The 23969-nt window shown below is 42.8% G+C and overlaps 1 protein-coding gene and 1 pseudogene across 2 annotated transcripts in view; one reads left to right on the top strand and one right to left on the bottom strand.

Annotated features, from left to right (window-relative positions):
• Window positions 1-23969, bottom strand: part of ST3GAL4 (ST3 beta-galactoside alpha-2,3-sialyltransferase 4) — a 1054305-nt gene that overhangs the window by 475350 nt on the left and 554986 nt on the right. The window lies entirely within an intron of this gene.
• LOC100736666 (prostate and testis expressed protein 13 pseudogene) lies at window positions 138-23784 on the top strand (annotated as a pseudogene). The gene is made up of 5 exons (XR_014816684.1): window positions 138-176; window positions 2839-3049; window positions 20871-22617; window positions 23064-23280; window positions 23573-23784. The product of XR_014816684.1 is annotated as a prostate and testis expressed protein 13 pseudogene (transcript).

The following is a 23969-nucleotide window of genomic DNA, read 5'->3' as shown; positions in this document are numbered from 1 at the left end:
GATCCTGATTGGTCTATATTTTCTCTTAGCCCTCCTCTACAGGCGGGAGGAAGCCCGGGACTCCGGCGGTGGATTCGAAACGCCAACACCCTGCGGTCTTCTAGGTCGTAACCCGGAACTGTTTGGGCGGCGCCTTCAGGCGTCTCGGAAGGAAAGAAGAGGACTCTCAAGCCTCGGTAAATGGCGAGGTAGCTGGGTTTGGGGAGAGGCGTTTAAACGTTCCGTCCACCTCAAGGGAATCAGTCTTCCAGCTCTCTTGCTTCTGGAGGCCGCCGGTTCCGAGGCGTCGGGAGAAGGGTGCTCTCAGAGCCTGCGGGCTGGTGCTTCCCTCCTGACAGTCCCCGAGGTTGGATAAGTACAGGTTCGAGGTAAAGACTGAGACTTGCATCCGCTCCTTGAGTCCTTTCCGTGGCTTTTAAGGCTCTCTGATTTGAGCCATTGCTGTCTCTCCAGCCCTTGCCAACGGAGCTCTCAAACTGCTCTGGCCACTCTGACTCCCTTGCCAGAAGGAGTCCTCGCTTGTGGTTTTCTTCAGGAATGCTCCCAACTAATCCCTTCACAGAATCTTACCTTTAAACATTGTTTTTATTGTATGTTTGTTTACATATCTGAGAGAAAAGGTCTAGGCTTTGAAAATTACAGAGGTTGAGATTTTAAAAAGTAAAAGAGGAGTTCCGTCGTGGCCCAGTCGTTCCCGTAGGAACCATGAGGTTGCGGGTTCGATCCCTGGCTTTGCTCAGTGGGTTAAGGATCCGGCGTTGCAGCGAGCTGTGGTGTAGGTCGCAGACACGGCTCTGATCTTGCATTGCTGTGGCTGTGGTGTAGGCCGGCAGCTACAGCTCCGATTAGACCCCTAGCCTGGGAACCTCCATATGCCGCAGGTGCTGCCCTAAAAAAAAAGGACAACACACACGCGCACACACACACAAAAAGTAGAGGTCTTCACAACTCAATGTCCTAGTCACTGCCCTGCAACCTAAGCAACTTGTCTTTCAAGTCCTGAGCTTTCTGTACCCCACCTCACAGATAGGAAGGTGCTGGTGGACACATTTAGTTTACACTGTTTTGCTAAATTCCCGAGTCTATGAAAGGGAGAAAGTAATGTTAAACCTTTTCCTGAAACGTCATTTTAGCTCTTACTCTTAACCCCTTTGTGTCAGGTCCTACCTTGAAGGCACTTTGGATTTGTGGGTAGAAAGAAAAATAAAGGAGAAGTTGACAGAAGATTTGAAGACCCTCCCCTTAGATCTCCAAAGTCTTAACACCACTTAGTGCACACATCCTTTTCTCATGAACAGATATCCCATGTTTAGGTTTGGTCATCTCTTCCTTCATGTCTCTTTCATTGGCATTGAACCTCCGATTTTTCTTAGAAACAAAGAGTAGACAGTCATTTTTCTTACCTGTTGGTTTGATCATTCAACAAACTCCTTACAGCCCCATCCCCCTAAGTTCCTCTTATCCTTTATGTTCAAATTTTATCTTGGAAACCTGTTAATTGATAACAACTTGGAGGATCTATCTCTTGTCATATTTCAAGTGGTATCTTGCGTTCCACTCAATCCTTGTTTTTTTGGTGGATCACTTCATCCTCCAACTTTGTCTCAATCTGATTAATAATCCTCATGTTTCCTTGAAATCCACTGAACCCAGGTTAAAAAACTTAACCAGCGCCTTCTAAACTGCAGTATATGGAAGGAAATCCTATTCTTGCAAACCGAATTGCATCTTTAAAAAAAATGTATGGGAGTTCCCGTCGTGGCGCAGTGGTTAACGAATCCGACTAGGAACCATGAGGTTGCGCGTTCGGTCCCTGCCCTTGCTCAGTGGGTTAAGGATCCGGCGTTGCCGTGAGCTGTGGTGTAGGTTGCAGGCGCGGCTCGGATCCCGCGTTGCTGTGGCTCTAGCGTAGACCGGTGGCTACAGCTCGGATTCAACCCCTAGCCTGGGAACCTCCATATGCCGCGGGAGCGGCCCAAGAAATAGCAACAACAATAACAACAACAACAAAAGACAAAAGACAAAAAAAAAAAAAAAAAAAAAAAAAGTATGAAGGAAACGTTCAAACATATGAAAAAATGTACATAATGAAGCCCCAAGAACTCAGTGCCTAGCTCCAACAATTATTAACTTTTGGCCAATCTTGTTGGTTCTATATCATTATCCACATAATTCCTGTTGTATTAATTTGAAGCAAATATCAGGTATCTGAAATCTATAAATATTTTAATATGATTTCTTAAAAAATAAAAGTCTTTTTCTTAAAATCTATTTTTTGGCCATTTCTACAGCATGCAGAAGTTCCTGGGCCTGGGATTGAACCTGCACCACAGTATTATTTTACAGCTAAAATATTTAATGTATTTGCTTACCATCATCAAATAATTCAGTTTAATTTTCTACTTGTCTCACACTTTTTTCTTTACTGTGTTTGTTTGACCCAGGATCCAATTCAATTCACATGTTGTGATTGGTTGATGTCTTTTAAGCTTCTCTTATTCTGCAAGTTCCTCCTCCATTTTTTCCCTTGCTATATTGTTGGTTGTAGGGAGTTTCCCTAATAAGAATTTTCACTGATTGCTTCTTAGTGGTGTTGCATAATATGGTTTGCTTACCTTTTGGTAGTAACACAACTCTTTTCCAAATGCTTTCCCTAATTAGGCTTAGCTGGTTTATTAACCCATCAGCATCTTTATGCATTCAAATATTGCTTTCAGCTGGTTATATCTTCATGCTTAAGTTAGTCATTCCTTTATGATATCTTTGCTTACCTCACACCTTTGTTGACATTTTCAAACTTCAACTGTAAGTCCTCTCTTTTCTCTCATTTGTATATAGGTGGAGGGTAGCTGAAGAAAAAGCTGAGAATGAGATCTTCCAGTAGACAGTATAGAACGAAAAGAGAAGGCAGCCTGCTCTCTTCTTGAAACTCATCTGTTGAACTCTGGGAGACTACCCCATCCTAGTTCTGTACCTGCCTCCCTACTTCTGCATTTCAACTGTTGCTGATCCACAAGGATTGGACCTTCCCCCCAACCCCTTGGAGAACGTAAGAGTTTTATTGCTTCCACTATTCCTTTTCTTTTTGCTTTTTAGGGCCACACTGCAGTATATGGAGGTTTCCAGGCTTGGGGTGGAATCAGAGCTACAGTTGCTAGCCTGCACCACAGCCACAGCAATGCAGGATCCTTAACCCACTGAGCGAGGCCAGGGATCGAACCCACAACCTAATGGTTCCTAGTCAGATTTGTTTCTGCTGCGCCACAACAGGAACTGCTCCACTATTCCTTTTATGTGAGGTAATTGCAAAATCTATAATTTCAACCCTTACTTTTCTTCCGAGTGTCTAAAGTCTGTCTTATCTGCACACTAGAATGTCTACATGGATATCTTTTCATCTTTCCAAATGCAGCATATCTGAAATAGTATTCATCTTTACCTTTGTGATTTCTTTATTCCTGTTGATGGTACTATCCATTCCCCATGCTCTCACCCCTTAAGGGATGATCATTTTTCACTCTTTCTCATCCCGGTATATCTCGTAAACATTGTTCTGTCATTTGTTCCCTTGTAAGTCTCATCTGTTCCATTTCCTTTGTACTACTCAGCTCTCTTCCATTTCCTTTTCCTTACTAATTACTAGTTCAGTCCTAGCTGTTCTGTTCTTGGATTCTTTCAGACACATTGAATAATATTAAAGGATATGGGCTAATAGCTCAGGCTGTAGGCCCTGGGGTCAAATTATCCAGGCTCAAATTCTGACTCCTCCACTCCCTAATTTTGTGACCTGGGCAACTTATGTAGCCTCTCTTTGACTCGGTTTTCTCACTTTTAAAATGGAGATGAGGAATTCCTGTTGGGGCTCAGAAGGTTAAGAATCTTGGAGTTCCCATCGTGGCTCAGTGGTTAATGAATCCAACTAGGAACCATAAGGTTGCGGGTTTGGTCCCTGGCCTCACTCAGTGGGTTAAGGATCCGGTGTAGCTGTGAGCTGTGGTGTAGGTCGCAGATGCAGCTCAGATCTGGCATTGCTGTGGCTGTGGCATAGGCCAGTGGATACAGCTCCGATTAGACCCCTAGCCTGGGAACCTCCATATGCTGCAGATGCAGCCCTAGAAAATAGACCAAAAAAAAAAAAAAAAAAAGTTTATGAATCTGACTAGTATCCATGAGGATGGAGGTTTGATCCCTGACCTCACTCAGTGGGTTAAGGATCCAGTGTTGCCATGAGCTGTGGTGTAGGTCACAGACACAGCTCGGATTTGGTGCTGCTGTGGCTGTGGTGTAAGCCCGCAGCTTCAGCTTCTACCCTTTAGATGCAGTAATATGCCAATAATGACAATCAGAAATCTCTCCAGATATCACCAAATGTCCTTCAGGGGCAAAAATCATCCCTGATTAAGAACCAACTGTTATAAATAAAGACTAAGATCAGACATGCCAGATTGTGAATGAGGTTTTCTTTACACCATGTTTCTTTGTATCTGGTGTATTTCTTAAAGATGTTTCCATTTTTAGAAAGAAAAGAATTAAGAACTGAATAGAGTTTTTTCGTGTGAGAAGGAAAAAGATCAGAAAATTTCTGTGCCCACAGTTCAAGGAAAAGTAGTTAGAGTAAAGCCAGAAATTAGGGGACTTAATAGACAGTAGTTTCAGCCTGACGCTCGGACAGAAAAAGATCCTGATTTCTCAGAACCTTAGGAGGTTGTGAGAAGTAACATTAATTTTTGAATGAAAAATTTTGGGAAGAATGAAAGTAAGATACCTAGGAGAATAATTGACTCAAGGGTTGACCCAGAGTAAGACTGAAAGAGAAAGAAATGGGAACCCTGGGAGGAAAGATGCCCTGTGGGATAGAAGGTACCTTCAGTCCAAACTAGGCTTTTCTAGGACATATGACTATTTGGGGATATTTTTTGGACAAAAATTCATTTTTGTTAGTAAATCTTGATTAATCTAAGGTATTTGAGAGCTTTGGGAATAGATAGGATTTCCCAAATTCCCAGTTTCTGAAAGCTTACAGTGAGCTGATCCCTGTAGGACTTGTATGTCTCAGATACCACAGAGCTACCCAATGCATTGTGTTATCTGTTCCTTGCTGTTAGCCTGAATAGTGCTGATCATTTCTGGTTGCTGGCTTGTGCTGAATGTCTTAGAATTGAGGGCACTATGGCCCAGCCACATGGTGGCTGGGAGATTCTGATGGGGGAAGAATTTATTGAAAAAATTTTTTTTTTTCTTTTTTAGGGCTGCTTCTGCAGCATATGGAAGTTCCTAGGTTAGGGATTGAATTGGAACCATTGAATTGTGGCCATAGCCACAGTCACAGCAACACCAGGTCTGAGTCACTTCTGAGACCTAACCATATCTTGCTGCAACACTGGATTCTTACCCACTGAGCAAGGCCAAGGATCAAACCAGAATCCTCTTGGATACCAGTCAGGTTCGTTAATAGCTGAGCCAAGACAGGAACTCCCTAATTATTTGATTTAGACTTCTGATCATTTGATATAGAACTTTCCTGCTTATACATATCAAGTAAAATTTATTAGGTTCCCTATCTGTTTCACTTCTGGGAGCACTATAATTAGCCAGTGGCATAGCTCTGCATGAATCAAACTATTTTGATTGCTACTTGGGATCTGCTGTCCGTTGCCAGGCCCATGTTGCTTTTGGTGTTTGGGTTCTGCAACCTGGCCCCTGCCATCCTTGAGTCCAATTTCTTCCATTGCATTTAGGTTTTCTAGTTGAGTGACTGCAGTTTCCACTGTAAGATCTGGCCTAGAAAGCAGAATGATCAAAGAACTCTTCAAGGACCCTGGGGCTCCCCTCATAAATTTCTTTCTCTAAGTATTAGTGAAAGGTATGTCTTCTGAATTCCCTAATGTGAGTGTGTAGGTCTTAAATGACAAATACACTCTAACTTTCTAATCTCCCAAAGCCTTTGAATTCCTTCCTCTACTCTCTTCTAACCCCTAAACCACAACATCAAATGTGGAATATCTTCTTAGTGGGCCCATATTAATAAATTTGGCCTGATCCAATTTTATGTGCCTTCCCCCATTATCCCATACCTTTAGTATCCACTTCCACGCATGTTCCCTGGATTTCTGCTTGTGTAAATTAGAAAGCTCACCCACTTCTTTTGGAGTGTAGCTCATCTATTCATGGGTCATACTTTGTACTACACCTTAGGGTTCCCTTGGGACTTGAGTCCAATTATAGGTCTAAAAACAAAGAGGGGCTGTAGGGTGGGTGATGAGGAGAAGCAGAGTTATCTTGCAAGACAACTTTGTCAGAAAGAGGCCATTATAGTTTCATGTAATGGAGGGTTAACCCCCTCACCTGGGGTGGAAAGGCTGATACCATTGAGGGTGGGGATGGTATGGCAAGTGGGTGTGGGGAGGCCACTGTCATTGTGCTTAGGCCAGTTTTGCTGGGGCAGGGGAAGTCAGTTCTGCTGGGGTTGGGGAGGGTTCTTCCACCAGCCAAGAAGACTCTTCAAAATTTAGAGGCTTAGTGTCCCCATATTTATCATTCCAACTTACAGGGTCCCATCCTTTTCTAATTAGTGCCCTCACTTTAAAGTGAAGACTGGGAGTTCAATTTGCATTGTAATTCAGCCAGTCACACAACAAGGTTCTGTGCTTACCTTAGGCAGTTTCAGCCCTTCGGCTCCAGGAGGGCGGTACGGAAGATGAAGTTCTCTTTCGGGCATGCAGAGAAGCTTCTGTCATTTGATCCTTGAGCTGCAAATTCGAATCCCTAAACTCATTTTTCTTTTACACATTCTCTAATGACACTGGGAGCAACCAGCCAATCTTATTTGTTAGTTCTCCAGAAAAGTTTGAAAGTATCTAGACATAGCCATCTAATCCTTGTTTCTTTTAAGTGGTTGATAAGGAGTATTCAGTGGAGATATTTTGCTTCTCTGTATTGCCAGATCTTGCCATGGCCTATCAGTTCTCTGTTTATACTGTAAATAATGTCTGGTCATTGGTATCTTTAAGTCTAATCAAATTAGAGAGCCAATTTTGGAAACTCCAGAACTGATTTAGAAAACTCATCTTTAGGATTGGTTAACGAATCCGACTAGGAACTATGAGGTTGCGGGTTCGGTCCCTGCCCTTGCTCAGTGGGTTAATGATCCGGCGTTGCCGTGAGCTGTGGTGTAGGTTGCAGGCGCGGCTCCAATTCCGCGTTGCTGTGGCTCTGGCGTAGGCCGGTGGCTACAGCTCTGATTCAACCCCTAGCCTGGGAACCTCCATATGCCGTGGGAGCGGCCCAAGAAATAGCAACAACAACAACAACAAAAGACAAAAGACAAAAAAAAAAAAAAAAAAGAAAGAAAACTTATCTTTAAAATTCTGTTCCTCTAGAATCACTGGCAGATTCAATAGGATTCAATAGGATTGATTGATCAGTTGAATTGGCTTATGTGATTATCAACACCCAGAGATCCCACAGTCTGCTGTCTGCAAGCTAGAGAACCAGGAAAGTCAGTGGGGTAATTCAATCTGAGTCCAAAGGCCTGAGAACCAGGATCTTTGATGCCTGTGCTTGGCTCATGCAGAGAGCAGATTTGCTGCTCTTTTCACATTTTTGTTCTGTTCAGGACTTCAGTGGATTAGATGATGCCCACCCTCATTGGTGAAGGCGACCGATCTTTACTTTGATTCAAATGCTAGTCTCTTCTGAAAACACCCTCACAGATGTGCCCAGAAATAATGTTTTGCCAGATATCTGGGCACTTCTTAGCCCTAGTCAAGTTGACACACAAAATTAACCATCATATTTCCCATCCTGCCCCCCGACCCCTGCTTTTTTTTTTTTTTTTTTTTTGGTCTTTTTGTCTTTTTTGTTGTTGTTGTTGTTGCTATTTCTTGGGCCGCTCCCGCGGCATATGGAGGTTCCCAGGCTAGGGGTCGAATCGGAGCTGTAGCCACCGGCCTACGCCAGAGCCACAGCAACGCGGGATCCGAGCCGCGTCTGCAACCTACACCACAGCTCACGGCAACGCCGGATCGTCAACCCACTGAGCAAGGGCAGGGACCGAACCCGCAACCTCATGGTTCCTAGTCGGATTTGCTAACCACTGCGCCACGACGGGAACTCCCGACCGACCCCTGCTTTTAATTTTACATCCCAGTCTTATCTCTTGGGCTATGTAGTCACATAATTACTGCCTACTTGCCATTTTTACTTGACTGTCTCACTTGACTCTCAAATGTAATATGTATTTAGTTAATTGATCTCTGCTCTTCGTATCCCATGTCCAGGATTCCTCAGGGAGTAATGAAACTTCTACCCAGTTGCTCATACCAAACTCTTGGGAGTCTTTGATAGTCACCCCTGTCTTAATCTCAGTAGATCACTAATTTTCCACCCAAATATATCTCAGATGCTGCTATTTTTCTCCATCTTTACTACTAAAACTCTAACACTAAACACTAATATCTCTAGCCTGGACCACTGCACTCACCTCCTAATCAGTGGTCTCACTTCTCTAAACTATTCTTCCACAGCAACTAAAGTCTCTCTCTCTCTCTCTCTCCCCTTTTCTCATTAAGCCCACCCCCATTCTTCCTTCATTTCCTTGAATAAACATACTTATCACTTGCCTTTGGACCTTTGCATACCCTTCCCATCCGCTGTTCCATACTGAGCAGAATATTCATCCTTCTTTCTATTAATGTCACCATCCCCAGAGCTCTTCTCTGACCACTTTGTTATTTTATATTTTATACCCAGTACCCTCTTTGGATTGTTCATAGCGCATGTCAGACTTTGTTCTTTTACTCGATTACTTATGTATACATTACATGAAGGTAGGAACCATGACCACCATATTTATCATTGTTTTCCCAGATCCTAGGACAGTGCCTGGTACCTAGAGGTGGGATCAGTCAATATTTCCTGGATAAATGAAAACCTTGAGGCAGTGACTCTGCTTCTCTTTAAAATGAACTAGCAAGAGGAGCAGCCTCATCCTGTGGCAGTCACAACTGTTATCCACCAAGGGGTGCTGTCTGCAAGAGGGACCAGATCTGCTGTAGGGTCTGCTGGTAGAGGAGGCTTTCTGTTCCAGTTGCCAGCTTTTTCACTTAAGAATTTAATTCTAAATCACACTGTAAACTGCTTATCTCAAAAGTATATGATTTGAGGGTGGGTATGTATGTGTGAGGGGTGTGGGTGGGCAAAGAACATAAACTTTTTATATTCCTCTATTAAAATTTAGAACAGCTATGTATTATTTTGTAATTAGAAAATTAAATAGAGGTTCAAAGTTGCTGTCATGGCTCAGAGGTTAACGAACCAGACTGGCATCTGTGAGAATGTAGCTTCGATCCTTGGTCTTGTTCAGTGGGTCAAGGATCTGGTGTTGCTGTGAGCTGTGGTGTAGGTCGCAGATGCTGCTCAGATCCCGTGTTGCTCTGGCCCTGGTGTAGGCTGATAGCTACAGCTCCAATTGGACCCTTAGCCTGGGAACCTCCATATGCTGCACAGGTGTGGCCCTAAAAAGATAGAAGAAAAAAAAAGAAAAGAAAGAAGGGAAGGGAGGAAGAAAGAAAAATTTTAAATATATTTAAAAAACAAGAAATATAATTTGGTTTGGAAATAATCATGTTGCATGATTAATTTCTGTACATGGTTTTTAATGGTTCCAAGAGATTTGGCTTCAAGCGTAAAATACTTCTTTGAGCAGAGTCAAACTGATTTATTTCCTCTCTTCTTGCTTTTCTTCCTAATCTTCTAAGAAATTTCTAAGCCATTATGGCTTCATTTTCTTTTGGTTTTAATTTTCTTTATTTTGACTTGTGCTCCCTGTGGGCACTGCTCTTTCAAAATCAGTACAGTTCCTTTTTTTTTTTTTTTAATTTATTTTTTTGACATATAATTGATTTACAGTGTTGTTAGTTTCTGGTGTATAGCAAAGTGACATATAAATATTCTTTTTCATTGTCTTTCCCATTATGGCTTATCACAGGATATTGAATATAGTTCCCAGTGCTGTACAGTAGGACTTTGGTATTTATCCGTTCTATATATAATAGTTTGCTAATTACAAACTCCCAATCCATTCCTCTCCCACCCCCTCTCCCACTTGAAATCTGTTCTCTATGTCTGTGAGTCTCTTTCTGTGTTATAGATAAGTTCATTTGTGCCATATTTTAGATTCCACAAGTAAGTGACATCATAAGGTATTTGTCTTTTTCTGACTTACTTCTCTTAGTATGATAATCTCAAGGTCAATCCATGTTGCTGCAAATAGTATTATTTCATTATTTTTTAATGGCTGAGTAGTATTGCATTATGTATACATACCACATCTTTTTTTTTAAATTTTTTACTATTATTGATTTACAATGTTCTGTCAATTTCTGCTGTACAGCAAAGTGACCCAGTCATACATGTATATATACGTTCTTTTTCTCTCATTATCCTCTATCATGTCCCATTACAAGTGCCTAGATATATAGTTCCCTGTGCTATACAGCAGGGTCTCATTGACCATCCACTCCAAATGCAAGAGTTTCCATCTACTAACCCCAGACTCCCAATCTATCCCACTATCTCCCCCTCCCCACTGGCAAACACGATTCTGTCCTAGATGTCCATGATCTTTTCTATTTTGTAGATAGATCATTTGTGCCATATTTTATTTATTTATTTATTTATTTTCTTTTTGCTATTTCTTTGGGCCGCTCCCGCGGCATATGGAGGTTCCCAGGCTAGGGGTCGAATCGGAGCTGTAGCCACCGGCCTATGCCAGAGCCACAGCAACGCTGGATCCGAGCCGCGTCTGCAACCTACACCGCAGCTCACGGCAACGCCGGATCGTCAACCCACTGAGCAAGGGCAGGGACCAAACCCGCAACCTTATGGTTCCTAGTCGGATTCGTTAACCACTGCGCCACGACGGGAACTCCTATTTGTGCCATATTTTAGACTGCACATGTAAGTGATATAATATGGTGTCTGTCTCTTTGACTTACTTCACTCAGTATGAGAGTCTCTAGTTCCATCCATGTTGCTGCAAATGGCATTATTGTGTCCTTTTTATGGCTGTGTAGTATTCCACTGTATATATGTACCTCATCTTTCTAATCCACTCATCTGCCATTGGGCATTTAGGTTGTTTCCATGCCTTGGCTTGTGATGAACATATGGGTGCATGTATCTTTTTCAATGAAATTTTTGTCTGGATGTATGCCCAAGAGTGGGATTGCTGGGTCATAGGGTAGTTCTATATTTAGTTTTCTGAGTTATTTCCATACTGTTTTCCATAGTGGTTGTACCAATGTACATTCCCACCAACAGTGTAGGAGAGTTCCCTTTTCTCCACACTGTCTCCAGCATTTGCTATTTGTTGACTTGTTAGTGATGGCCACTCTAACTGGTATGAAGTGGTTCCTCATTATGGTTTTGATTTGAATTTCTCTAATAATTAGTGATGTTGAGCATTTTTTCATGTGCCTGTTGGCCCATCTATATGTCTTATTTGGTGAAATGTCTATTTAGGTCTTCTGCCCATTTTTTAATTGGGTTGTTTGGTATTTTTGCTGTTGAATTGTATGAGTTGTTTGTATATTTTGGAGATTAAACCTTTGTCAGTTGAGTCATTTGCAAGAATTTTCTCCCATTCTGTGGGTTTTCTTTTCATTATTTTAATGGTTTCCTTTGCTGTGCAGAAGTTTTTGAGTTTAATTAGATCCCGTTGGTTTATTTGTGTCTTTATTATTGTCTTTATTCTAGAAGGTGGATCAAACAAGATGTTGCTGTGATTTATGTCAAAGCACCTTCTGCCTATGTTTTCCTCTAGGAGTTTTATAGTGTCTGGCCTAACATTTAGGTCTTTAATCCATTTTGAGTTTATTTTTATGTATGGTGATAGACAGTGCTCTAATTTTGTTCTCTTACATGCAGTTGTCCAGTTTTCCCAGCACTATTTACTGAAGAGACTATCTTTCCTCCATTGTATGTTCTTGCCTCCTTTGTCATAGATTAATTGACTATAGGTGTTTGGATTTATTTCTGGGCTTTAAATCCTGTTCCACCATCTATATTTCTGATTTTGTGCCAGTACCATACCATTTTGATGACTGTAGCTTTGTAGTAGGGTCTAAAGTCTGGGAGCCTGATTGTTCCAGTTCTGGTGTTTTTTGTTTTGTTTTGTTTTGTTTTTTTCAGTATTGCTTTGGTATCACATCTTTTTAATCCATTCACCTGTTAATGGAAATTTAGGTTGTTTCCATGTTTTGGCTGTTGTGAAGTGCTGCAGTGAGCATGAGGGTGCATGTATCTTTTTGAATTAGAATTTTGTCCTGATGTATGCCCAAGGACAGGATTGATGGATCATATGGCAACTCTATTTTTTTATTTTTAAGGAACCTCCATACTAGTTTTCTTTCTTTTCTTTTCTTTTATAGCTGCACCTGAGGCATATGGAAGTTCCCAGGCTAGGAGTTGGATCAGAGCTGCAGCTACAAGCCTGTGCCACAGCCATAGCAATCCCAGATCTGAGCTGCATCTGCAACTTACACCTCAGCTTTTGGCAACGCTAGATCCTTAACCCACTGTGTGGAGTCAGGGATCGAACTCACATCCTCACAGATACTGTGTCAGGTTCTTAACCTGCTGAGCCACAATGGCAACTCCCATACTGTTTTCCATAGTGTCTCAGTGCAATTCTTCTTAATCTTTTTTCCAGGAAGTGAGAACAGAGGAAGATTCAGTACTTCTGAACTAGTATAATCTTGCAGTGTCCTGGGAGCAAACACTTGTGCAAAAAGTCACTCATTCTACCAAGATTTTATGTCCAGTGGTTCATCAGACAGACATGGCCAGAAATAGCATTTGCAGTGAACAGCAGAGGCTGTGGATAGGAATCGCTTGTGCCTGGAGCTGGGGGGAGGAATGAAGGGTAGAGTCCTGAGTGGCTCAGCAGAGCTGTCCAGAGTGGGCAACTGCCTCAAGCTGAGTTGTTCAGTGTCCTTCTCAAGGAATTCAGCATGAGGCTGGATTCCAGAGTGGGCTGGCTCCATTCTAGGGCTGAGGAGATACACATTTGCAACTCTTGATGATGACCATTTTCCTAAAAGCAGATGAAGAGGTAGAGAAAGCTCAGCTAAAGCCAGAGAAGAGAAAAATATGTATTCATGAAAAGAGACAGAGAAGAGAGGACGTGTTTGGGTATTTGTATTAAGTTTGTTCCTGTGATTCTCTACTTGTGTGCTGTAAAACACCAGAGTACTCTTAGGAGAAGTTCCGCTTTTTATTTAAGCTAATTTGATTCCTATTACTGATACTTGCAAGTGATAGAATTCTAATTAATATTTGCATGTAGACTGTAAAACTGCCAACCAAATGTTATGAATTAGGCTCAGTTGGTTATATCTGGAGAAAATATGGAGCAGTAGAGGCTCTAAGAAACTGGACAACTTTTGATTCTCTGAAAGGGCAGCAGCTGGAGACCTCTGGCCAAGGTCCATGCAGTATTTCAGGTTCAGCATTGACAAATCCTTTGTTGATTAAAAATACCACAAAATGTTTTTTAAGGTGGATTTTAAAATATCCACAAATCTAGATATTTATGTGACTTTTTTAGGTATTTAGTGTTGCATAGTTAAAAAACAAACAAACAAAAAAAAAAACACCACTACTGTGCCCTGCAGATGTAACCAAACACACCTGGTAGCAGAACATGTGAATGGTATTGACCTGTGTCTTCAACCACTAAACTCAGAAAATCAGTCCCCGAGACTTGACTTTAGTTGTCAGGGGACCCACAGATTTGTCTCATGTTAATTCTCCATGTAGGGTCACACTAGGTTTCTGGTGCTGTCTGTCTGTGCCTGGTGAACTTGTGGTCCATTTCTTATTTATGCCTCAGGCAGTACTCCCAGGAGATGGGCCATTTTCCCTTTGCCAAATGGACCTCCTCTTAGCCCTTGCTGGCTGGGTGCTTCATTCAGCCCATTGGCTCAGCGGTTTCTGCTCCATCCCTCCTGCCAATCCCACCCCAGTCTGTGCCTTTTAACACCTTGGTGTCCCATATCAAGCCCCCAGGCAGGCCCACTGACTTTTAATTTAGTGTTCACTCCATACACAAGTAAAGGTGGTTTGAGAAAGCTTTCCTTAGTGTCTCCTTTTGCTGCCTATGCTGTTAAACCATGGTCACCATGAGAAACCCTTGTCACAGCTTGATAGAAGATGGTGTGTAAGGAGAATTCCCTCCCAAAGTCTCAGACAGGGAATAGGGCAAGATTTTCCTCTGCCAAGCTGTCAAATTCCCACTCCTGGAGCCCATAAGGGACAAACATAGTACTTGCTTTTTCATTCTTCTCTCCCTCAACCCCCTCAACTTTCTCTTAGAGCTAGAAATGTGGAGGGTATTAATTTTTTCCTCCCTCTGAATTCATTCACAACTTTCTTTTTTTTAAGTTTTAATGAAGTATAGTTGATTTATAAGGTTATGATAATTTGTGCTGTACAACAAAGTGATTCATCATACATATACACACATCCATTCTCTTTTAGATTCTTTTCCCACCTAGATTATCACAGAGTATTGGGCAGAGTTCCCTGTGTTATACAGCAGGTCCCTGTTGGCCAAGCATTCCACATACCTCAGTGTGCATATGCCAGTCCCAAACCCTGAGTCCATCCTTTCCATCCCGCAAGCTGTCCCCTTGGGTAATAATAAGTTTTTCAAATTCTTTGAGTCTGTTTCTGTTCTGCAAGTTCATTTGTATCCTTTTTTAGATTCCACATATAAATGATATCATATGATGTTTATCTTACACTGCATACACATCTTTCTATGATAGAGCAGACTTAAACATCATAGTTTTGGGGGCATCCACTCTATACCCTGAAGAAATTTTCTCTTGAGTTCCCCAGTTGTTGACTTGTTGAGAAGGAACTAGAGTTTTGCTAACCCCTTTTCTTTTCTTTTCTTTCCTTTTTTTTCCCCCAAGAACAATTATCTGAGGCTATTGTCTTCTACCTATCTGATTTTGAATGTCAATCTTTGAATATTGCCTCCTGACTTTGTTTTCATTGTGAGACAAATCCCAGTTCAACCCTGGACAATAAAGTTGGCTGCTGCAGAAGCCAAAAGTAAAATAAATTTTATTCTTTTGTATACTTTCTGCCAGTCTCAGAAGCCTTGGGATCTCTATGTAGGACCTTGGTGGCCAGGCCATATCTATCTACCTTAGTCCCTATCAAGAAAGCTAAGATTCAGCCTATAGTGTCAACTATAAACCTTAAATATTCTCCTACAGGCCAATGGAATGTCTCGTCTTTCTTTTTCCTCTGAAAATGAACAGTGAGAAATTATCAGAGCTCTTCTTCAGAAATCTAAATTTCCATAATAATATTTTACTGTAAAAATCACTAGCCATTACCTTCTCCAATGCTATGTTGTGTTGCTCCCTCCCCTCTGCCTCTGCAACCTCAGGGAATTTTTCTCTCTCTCTGATAGGTGGTTAGGAATTGAATATGCTAATCTCTGCTCCTATCTGTAAAGCCAAATACTCATTTCAGTGCTCTTAAGGGGCTGTCATCAGTTACTTCATAACAGTGTCTAATCCAGGTCTCAAAGGATGTCTCTCACTCTTGGCTGCCCATTTTCCTCAAGGCTGACCACCTTCCACACTTCAGTGATTTGATTCAAGAGTAATTCAGGAGTTCCCATCGTGGCGCAGTAGTTAACGAATCCGACTAGGAACCATGAGGTTGCGGGTTCAGTCCCTGCCCTTGCTCAGTGGGTTAACGATCCAACGTTGCCGTGAGCTGTGGTGTAGGTTGCAGACGCGGCTCGGATCCTGTGTTGCTGTGGCTCTGGCATAGGCTGGTGGCTACAGCTCCGATTCAGCCCCTAGCCTGGGAACCTCCATATGCCATGGGAGCGGCCCAAGAAATGCCAAAAAGACAAAAAAAAAAAAAAAAAAAAGAGTAATTCAAAGAGCTCTTTTCCAGGCTCTCTGTCTTCTTGTGAACCCTGCCTTTAGAGGGCTTCTCTTGCAAGGTTATTTAAGATCAAGGGGCTTTGGTATTATCATATTCACTTCTGTATTATTTAAATACATTAGTTTTAGCTCCATGAGAACCCTTGTTCAGTTTGATTTTAGGCATTTCCTGGAGTTCTTTGGCTATGGTTCTCAATATACTAATCACAGTCATTAATATCTAATGAAAATTTTCTTGTAGTAGACACTATTCTAAACCATTTACATGAATCATCACATTTCATTGTCACAAGATACCTATGAGGTTAGCATCATTACTTTTTAAAGTTAACTTAATAATAATATATTTTTTTTGGCTGTACCCATGTCATGAGGAAATTCCTGGGTCAGAGATCAAACCTGCGCCACAGCAGTGACCTGAGCCACAGCAGTGACAATGCCAAACCCTTAACTGCTAGGCCACCAGGGAACATCTAAAATGAATTTAATTATTAGTATGAGTATATACTAAAATTAGTCTTTTTTGTTGTTGTTAGTAAGGAAAAGTAGGTGCAAAGAAGTTAACCAACTTGGACGTGATTACATCATTAGTAAAAGGCATATCTGGGATTTGAAGCCAGGTAGTCTGAAACACAGTGTTCAGTGATAAGATGCTGCCATCATGGCTTGGGGTTCAAGTGGAGTAGCAAAAGTGGAAGGGCCACACTTCTACTGCCCCACTCATTTATTTATTTCTAGTAATATTAGAATAAGTGGTTGTTTGAGATTTTAGAGTGTTATGATGTTTGAGAATGATTGGTTTAACAAAAGAAGCAAAAATTTTAAACTACACACAATATATGTCTATTCCCATGATTTGAGGGACAGAAGACAAATACAGAAAAATAAAACCTATCACAGGTGGCACCTTCATGGGCACAGCTAGTTCCTTGCTATGGTTGTCTCCCTTCAGGTTCATGCCTCTTTCTTAAATCCTCCATAGTATAAATCCTCACCCCACCCCTGCCAGCCTTTCAAAAGGTACCCTCAGGTGCCCTACTGCCTACTCTCAGGGACTCACTTCCTGCCCCCTAGTGTATGTTCTGACATACAATAATTCACAGACTCTTTCACCCAAAATCAATAATTCAGGCAGGGATAGGGATTATTATGATGGAAAAGATCCTCAGAGGAGAGGAGAGGAGAGTAGTTAGGGACAATCTGTGGTCTAAAGGTCTTCACCACTGGCCTGCCCATTCAAAAGGGGTTTACATCTTTGCATCCACGAAACAGTCCTAGATGGCATTGCTCTACCAAGTTCCCTCCCTTTAAGATCACCCAGCAGCATGAGGTTTTTATATCCTCCTCAATCTTTCTGGCCATTCAGCAGGAAAATAATGGTATGCATGTACCTGTATACACACACACACACACACACACACACACTCACATGTGTGTACATAGGCACACACATACACAAGCTTACTGCTCTCTGAAAACTTTATTTTCAGAGACAGCATGGTCAGTTTAGGAAGGTCATAATCAGGAAGGGAAATATTCCCCTAAATGTAATCTGCACAAATTTATGCCAACCCTAAGAATAGTATTTCATCTTATTATGCAGAATGGTGAAAGGCCTTGTTTACTTTCCTTCTAAACCACGTTTAGTGGCCTCATATGTAGAGAAAAATGGGACAATGGATCCTGTCCTCTTAAGCAATGGAGTAATTGGTGCCTGATTGCCAACCAATGGCTGTGCAAAGACCTGACTGAAATTCTGAAACTATTGTTTCTCAAACCATATTTTAAGGCTAGCTATTCTTTGTTATTCTCTTTGAGAGAAGGGAGGCAGCAAGATGGTTCATTATTCTCACATCACAAATTACAAAAGTAGGTATGGGAGCTGTTCTTCCAGGTACATAAAAATTTGTGACTCACAACACAATGATTATCAGACCATCCCATCTTTCTTATGTAACCAAAGACAGTACATGCATACCATTATTTTCTTATGTGACCTTCAAAGACAGTTGCTTTACATTTACAGAACTTGGTTCAAAGGGTAAATAATTTGAATCTTAAATAGCTTCTGTGACCTATGGTATAACCTGTTGTGTGTAATAACAGGAACAATTTGTGGCCCACAAGTCCCCCCTTGACTGCCAGGTAAGCAGAGGAAAATGAAACTCTCATTACCTCACCCTTGCAAGCACCCTGGTTTCAGTGAGATGAGCTACATTATTGACTAGAGAGAAAGGGCCCCGGAAAGAGAAAGATCAGGAAAGTATAGGCAAAGAGACAAAACAAAAAGCACAATAGTCTCACTAAGTGAGGCCCAAGAGGGTGAGCACTTCACTGGGAGCTATTACAGATGCCGTAGTCACAGCAGATAAGAATCGTGCCCCTTTCAGAGTTTCCGTTGTGGTACAGTGGGTTAAAAATCCAGCATTGTGGGAGTTCCTACTGTGGCTCAGCAGGTTATGAATCCATCTAGTATCCATGAGGATGCGGGTTCAATCCCAGGCCTTGCTCAGTGGGTTAAGGATATGGCATTGCCATGAGGTATGGTTTAGTTTGCAGACATGCCTCAGATCTGGTATTGCTATGGCTGTGGTGTAAGCTGGCAGCTGCAGCTCCAATTCGACCCCTAGCCTGGGAGGAACTTCCATACACCACAGGTGTGGCCCTAAAAAAACAAAGAAAAAAGAAAAAAAAAAAGCATCTCTGCAGTAGCTTGGGTCACTGCTGAGGCATGGGTTTGATCGTCAGCCCATTGCAGATGTGGCTCAGATTTGATCCCTGGTCCGGGACCTTCCATATGCCATGGGTGTAGCCAAAACTAAACCAAAACAAACAAAAAAAGAATTGGGCCCATTTGGAATCAACCATTCTCTGACTCTGAGGCTCTCTTTCAGTCACTCATTGTGGAAGGAGTTGAAGAGTTGGGTTTTTGTCTTTCCCAAGTTGGGGAGTATGAGTAGACTCAGGATTAGGTCCTCAGGAAAGCAAGTGGGGACTAGCAGAACTGACACAGCATTCAAAATCCTGGAAATCATTCCAGACTCTGGGCTTGATCTGGAAATAAGAGTCTTTTCCAATGATCCTGAGTCAGCTCCTCTTGCCTTCTCCTGGAAGAATACTGCTTGTGGCTGGGAGTGTAGCATCTAGAAAGGCACTTGAAAATACCTATAAAAACCCCCAAAGACAACAGATGTCTGGAGATGAAGGAAGAAACCATTGCTAGGACACTTCAGTGGAGTTCCTTGTAGGGATCTACACAGTCCTTTAGATATTTCTGTAGCCTTTGGTAATTCTGAGTTGTAGAGCTCCATATGTCACCCTGTTTCCCTAAATCAGAACTTAGTTAATTCCTTGCTACTCACGCATCTGAGAGAAACCGGTCTGTTCTGAACCTGAGTCCTTGACTTCAAAGACCATTCTAGAAGAATCTGTTCTTGATCTTACTGCCCACTCCACCCCATGAGACAAATCTAAGCCTTAGTGACAGTTAACCTTTAGCAGGTCACAGGTCATTCTTGCAGCCACCCCCCCACTGCCAAGTTCTACTCCTTGCCAAGCCAGGTACTTAACTTCAGCCCCTGGCCTATAGTGCTCTTTAGACAGGTAAAACCTCTGAAGGGAAGTCTCTGCCAATTGAAACATCTGACATCTCCTCTGGCTGACAGGACTCTATGGCTCCAAAGGATCCCAAATGCGAAAACCTTCCAGAAATCTTACCTCTGATATGTCCTTGTGCTTTGGCATTGGGGAACACAAAATGATAGCATGCAGTTCACTTTTGCCTGGGGAATATCAAAATAATGAATGCCATAGAGTTATGTTGCACAGTTGTGGGTCCACCACCTTTCCCCAGCACAACTTTATAATAAATAAGCCTCTTTTAAGGGATTTTACCAGGGACCAGCTCCTGAATCAGGCTGGCACTTTGGGGTCTGACATTCTAGGAGGGATAGTTAGGTACAGCAGTGAGGGTACACATTCCACAACAAAAATTCAGAATATCACATTTACAGCGTCAACTATGACAGGTTGATTATCATGACTACGAGATACATATATAGTTGTATACAACTATATTATATGGAGATAGAGCAAAATATTCGCATTGTTTTTCTCAGATTCGGGGGCACAAAGGGAATTTTATTGACTTTTTAGTAAGTTTGGCAAAATCCCCAAATTTCTGTGACATTTCCACAGGCAGTAGTGTTCAGAATTGCGTGAAAAAACACAGGGCAAAGATTTGGACTGCATGGGATTTGGGACTAATGCCCAGAGTTTAATCACCAGTTCAGGAACACCTTCCCAGAGGGAGTAAGAGTTTTTACTTGGAGGGATAAGTCTCATGCCCTCAGTTCAGACCCCCCGGGACTACTATCCATGAATTGCTGCCTGTGTCTCCCATGTTCCAAATGCAAGACTTACAAAGGAGGTCTCCCCGTGAATTATTTCCCTGGCAGTGACATGTAAGTCTTAATCCCAAAGAGGCTTGTGGGACCCTAATTTCAGTAGGAGTTTGCCCATGAGTATTTTCTCTATTAGAGAGAGATTCTTTGTTGTTTTTTGTTTGTTTGTTTGTTTGTTTGTTTGTCTTGTCTCCTTGTGGCCACACCTGTAGCATATGGAAGTTCCCAGGCTAGGAGTCAAATCAGAACTGTCTCCTGAGGCCTATGCTACAGCCCTGGCAACACTGGATCCAGGCTGCAACTGCAACCAACAGCCTGCAGCAATGCTGGATCCTTAACCCACTGAGCGAGGCCAAGGATTGAACCTGCATCCTCATGTAGACCACATCGGGTTCTAAACAAGCCAAGCCACAACAGGAACCACCGCTCCCTTTTTTTTTTTCTTAACAGAGACAGTATTTTTCTTACCCTTTTCTCCCTCTCTCCCAAGTTATCTGATGACTCAGGGTACAGGTTGCTCTGGAGCTCCAGCCCTGGGAACCCTTCTCCAGATTGTAGAGAGAAGGAGGCAGCACAGTGTAGTGGAAAGATCATGGCCCAGTGAATCAGGCAGATGTGCGCCTCATCACCTGGGGGAAAAAACTCCAATCTAAACATCCTGGTCTTCAACTGTAAGATGACTGCCGAGCTATGAAGTTGTTCAGAGAATTCAAAAGGTAAAATGTGTGACATGTCCAAAGAGTTTTTGTTTGACAGCAAGTAGAGTCTTAAAATTTGTTCCCTCCCCTTTGCCATTACCTACCCGTGAGCTGATTCAGTGCTAACAACTCCATCGGATATGCCTCGGAGAGTTCCTGTTTTCACCTATGCAGTCACAGAGGCACAGAGAGGTTCCGTAACTGATCTGAGGTCCCACAGCAGATGGGGAGGGGTGCAGGGCATAGTCTGGGAAGGAAGATGACATGAGGGATGCTGCTTGGGTTGAGCGGGTGTCTGGCTCTGGGAATGAACCCACTCAGGTGTATAGGCCCCACCCCTGCTCCTTCCCCAGGACAGGTCTTCTCTGTCCTAACTGCTAATTGCAGGGTGAAGGCCAGGAACTTCATCTGGCAAACCTGGAGTTCGAGGCTGTCAGAAGAGAGGCACCACTCCCTTGTGCCTCTCAGGTGAGCCCTACCCATCGTGCCAGGCTTCTTTTCATCAGACATGTTGAAGTATCTGATATGTGTGCAAGGGGCAGCGTCATTCTAGGTGCTGAGGAGAAGAAAGCACAATACACGGAACTCTCACATTTGTGGAGCTTTCATTCCTGGCAGAGAAGAGGGCCCAAGCCCCCTTCAGTGAGGAAAAGCGGTGGAGTGACACACTGGGTTGAGTCCTCTGGAGACAAAACTCCAATAGGAGAAGGGCCATGGGAAGTGTGGTAAGGGAGTTTTGTGGGTAAATTTACAGCTAGACCCATCCCTGTGTTTTCTAGTACCCCCAAACCCGCTTTTTGGCAGATGACCCAAATATTTCTTCCTCCTTCTCCCCAGAACCCTCAGTGTATGACTCTCCACTGTAGTAATCATTTATGATCTTTTTCCCCTTGGAAAATGGAATGCATAAAGCTGGAGGGAAGCTGAGGTCCCTTTCACCTCCTCACCTGCTTTCCTGGGCTGTCCCATCCATCTCTCAGAGATGTGCAGCCCCAGGCAGTCAGACCGCATGTAGGGGATCGGTCTCTGATCCTGGGGCCTCACTTTGTAAGGATGGAGTGCCTCTGGAGGGAGCAGGAGGGCTATGGTACCTTCAAGGGACCAGGAAACTCCCTCACAGATGCTCAGCGACCCCAGCCTTGTTAGACCTGAGTGGACTTCCTGTGGATGTGGACTTGCACATGTCTTGTGTGCCGGACCAACAAATAGAAATACAACCATGTGAAGAGGTACTCGGGAGAGAGACTGGACACCAACAAGAATATCTTAGGCCAGATCTAACAATGCAGGGGGACCTCTGCCTGGCCTGAGCTCTAAGTAGGTGGAAACCCAGACAGGATGTACTGTCTCTTGGAAAGGTTGTAGAGAGGACTCAAGTGGTTTGACCTGAAATTTATGATTCTGTGATTCTAATGGGATGCCTGAGGGCAGGTGATGAGAATAAAAAAAGCTGGAACCTCGTCCTTGGACCTTCTTGGGAATGGGCCCCAGGATGTTCCGGTTGTTTCTGCTGGGCGTATTCACGGTGCTCTTCATGAATGAGGGTGAGGCCTGGTGAGGGTGCACTTGTCGGCGGGGGGAGGGGCGGGGGGGTGAATGGGTGGGCAGAGAATGTGTGGAGAGGAAGAGAGGGATTTGGTGACTTGACTCTTGGGGCTGGTATGAAGTGGTTCAAGGAGAATTTTTCTTCTTCTCTTCACAGGAGACAGAGTCCTGACATGGAAATGTATGGTGTAGTTCGTTTGCAATTCTTGGATAAATAATGCCACAATGAGAGGGGACATTTTTGAGTCTATTACACATTGTCTGTCTACTCCCCCTGACTGATACCTCACTCTCCTCCCTCACTGTTCTAATGTCTTCTTTTAGCCCCCAGTCTTGGGTGTGAAGGGGGTCCTTGGCTTCCTGAAGGGAGTCATGATTCCTGGTGGAAGCCAGGGAGGGTGTAGCATCCTTCTTGTGAGTTTTGTGCCACCTGAGTGTAGATGGTTACAGGTGGGGGCTGCTTCTGCAGCAGAATCCCTCTCCTGAGAGCTCTGCATCTAAGTTTTCCTCTTTCTTTAGGGTTTCGATTTTGCAATGCATGTGATTTCTATGATGGATTCACTTGCCTCAAGCCACAAAAATCTTGCTCGAAATTTAATCTTTTCTTCCCGACGGCTTGTACCACAGACCACTTTTACTTTTATCATCGTCGTACAGGTAAGTGCATGTTAGAAAGAGACATAAAATATCACCTCTGGTGCCCACAATCCCTAACATCAAGATGGGGAGGCAACCTGGTCCAGGGGAGGGTTGACAGAGAGAGCTTCTCCATATGTAGACCTGGGGTGCAGGCTGTGTGGGAGGCAGATGTCTTTTGTCTGAGAAGCAGACACAGCCTTGGGGCTCATTCCTGTGTACACAAAAGTGTTAAAGTTCTGGAGGGAAATCATGGCTTAGAAGATGGTGAGATTAAGCAAGGTGGTCACATTTCCTTTTTTGTTCTCTTTAGGGAGATATTTCTACCGTTACTCAAAACTATCTTGTAGGCCTTGTGAAGCAGGAATGTCCCAATTATTTCATGACTTATTGAGAGAAACACATTGCTGCCTTAAGGACAAGTGTAATGATGTTGAAAAGACTTTGGATATTTTTAAATCCCCTAGATAACAATACAAAGAAAGTATACATAAAGACAGAAAATAAAATAAGATTTTGAAACCATTCTCTCCCAGTAATCTTTGCCCTTCCTCAACCAGTGGCAACATCATCTTACATTTACATTTTACTTACATCTTACATGTTACATTTCCCCAAAACCCAGACCCCACAGCTCTATTCCAGTAGATCTAACTATGGAAGCTCTGTCTTTCTCATGTCATTGCTTCCATTAACAAGAAAGTGCAAAG

Source organism: Sus scrofa, chromosome 9 (genome assembly GCF_054392235.1).
Source record: "Sus scrofa isolate SSC_HxYL_T2T_F1_AM1 chromosome 9, Sscrofa_HxYL_maternal_Yorkshire_Landrace_v2.0, whole genome shotgun sequence".
NCBI classification, from domain to species: domain Eukaryota; kingdom Metazoa; phylum Chordata; class Mammalia; order Artiodactyla; family Suidae; genus Sus; species Sus scrofa.
Note: the sequence above shows the minus strand (reverse complement) of the source record. Positions and strands in the feature narration are given on the sequence as shown.